This window comes from Octopus sinensis, linkage group LG16 (genome assembly GCF_006345805.1).
Source record: "Octopus sinensis linkage group LG16, ASM634580v1, whole genome shotgun sequence".
Taxonomy (NCBI): domain Eukaryota; kingdom Metazoa; phylum Mollusca; class Cephalopoda; order Octopoda; family Octopodidae; genus Octopus; species Octopus sinensis.
The window spans coordinates 40,480,816-40,482,930 of NC_043012.1; the positions used below are offsets into that span (position 1 = coordinate 40,480,816).

Below are 2,115 nucleotides of genomic sequence, written 5' to 3' on the forward strand. Positions count from 1 at the left end.
TGTACTTCTCAAGATTTTAGCTCACTGTTCCCAGGGCTCCAACAATTATTGGTACCACTACCACCTTTTCCCTCGACCACAACTGCTGAACCTCCCAAGCAAACCTGTCTCAAATCTGTCGACTTTTCTTTCTTCCTTATCGCATGCCTTGTTGTCTGCTCGGCATGCTATATCTATGATCTAGCATAGTTTGCTTTCTTTCTCAATTAAGACTATGTCTGGCTTCCTATTCTCTATCTCATGGTCCCAGATAGATAGAGACCCTGCGATTATCATTATTATTAGTATCATTATTATTATTATTAAAGCAGCGCACTGGCAGTATCATTTGCACGTAGGACAAAATGCTTAGCAGCATTTCGTCCGTCATGACATTCTGAGTTCAAATTCCGCCGAGGTCGACTTTGCCTTCCATCCAATCGGGATCGATAAAATAAGTACCAGTCGAGTCGATGTAATCGACCCCCATCCCCACCTCGAAAACTCCTGGCTCTGTCTCTGCCGCATTTTGAAACCGTCATTCTACTTGTTTCAGTGACTGGGGACTGTGTGTGGCCACGCTGGCACTTATTCAGCGCGTTCCCCATTTACCGAACCGCTAGGTTACGATGACGTAAACAAGCTGATATTGGTTCTAAACCTACTGAACAGACACACAAATACAAGCACAAACTCACATACATACGCACACGCACAAATACAAACACACACTTGCACACACACGAATACAAACACTCACACGCACACACACGCGCGCGCGCGCCATTTTTTATAAATGGCATGTTGTCAACTTTGCAGAAATTCTTGATTCTTGGAGATTATTATCCCTTCTCATATGGAACTTTTCTTAATTAACATTTGATAATTATGACACATTCATTAGATGTAGAGATAATTCTAAGAAATCAAGAATTTCTCTTGTATGGTATTTGATATACCTACCTTACCTACCTACCTACTTACCTACATAACATACATACCCCGTATGTATGTATGTATGTATGTATATATATGTTTATATATATATATATGTATGTATATGCATTTGTATGTGTGTGTGTGTATATATGAATGTGCGTGTATGTGTATGTGTATGTGTGTATGTGTATATATGTAAAGGTGCGAAATTGCGTAGATCTTTTGGACGATAACTGCTGAGGATTTGGCGACCTCCTGAGTTTGTTTTCCATTTCCTTGTGCTTATACGTGGTCTGATCAATAAGTATCCGGACTGTTGCCATTGTGACGAAGCTAAAACACCCAAATCGAAGCTGCTTACAGACTGACCTTGAATTCTGCCGTGCATGCGCACTAAGTTTTAACTTTCTACTTCACACCCGCTGTTTACAGCAGAGCTTGGAAGGAATATGTGTAGCGTGTGATCGTCGCATTAAGCATGAATCTGCATCGAATTTTGCCAAAAGCTTTGCAATATCTGTTCAGAGGTCAACGCAAAGTTGCAGAAAGTGTATGGAGAGGAGTGTTTGAGCAGAAAACATGTCGATAGTGACGAACGTTCTGGGAGACCCGCAACCAACAGAACTGAGATAAACATTGCAGATGTGCGTGCAGCTGTGAGGGGAAATCGTCGAATCACCGTCCGTGAGTTTTCAGAGAATGCGCAGATTAGATCCGGTTCAGTTCAGTTCATTATCGCTGGAGGTTTAGGTATGAGATGCGTGTGTGCCAAGTTTGTGCCAAAACTGCTTTCAGCTGACAGCGTACCTGCCCATTCAGCGCAGCTTGTGCAGCAGTTTTTGGCTAGGCACAGCATCCCCCAGGTCCGACAGTCACCGTATCCCCTAGATCTCGCATCTTTCGACTTTTTCCTCTTTCCAAAAATCAAATCCCGCTTGAAAGGAAGAAAATTTCAAGACGTCGAGGAAATATTACTGTATATTACTGCTTTTCTTTGTGTGTCCCTTGCAACTTCACAGGGAGGGGGCCACTTTTACCTCGTGCCTCTCCCTTCGCAGGATTTCCTTGAACTTTTTTAAGTCCGCCTTCTTAAAATAAATTTCTTCACTTTTTTCTTCAGCCGCAGCTGCAAAGTTAATTTTTTTTCCCCCTATTTTCTGGCCTGAACTCTCCAAACTTTTCCTTAATTCTTCTTCA

The 2,115-nt window shown here is 42.2% G+C and overlaps 1 long non-coding RNA gene across 1 annotated transcript in view; it reads left to right on the plus strand.

The window, feature by feature from the left end:
* Positions 1–1,944: 1,944 nt before the first annotated feature.
* Positions 1,945–2,115, plus strand: part of LOC118766615 — a 27,679-nt gene continuing 27,508 nt past the window's right edge. The window contains exon 1 of the long non-coding RNA XR_005002553.1: positions 1,945–2,051. This is a non-coding gene — a long non-coding RNA (uncharacterized LOC118766615). The remainder of the gene's footprint in view (positions 2,052–2,115) is intronic.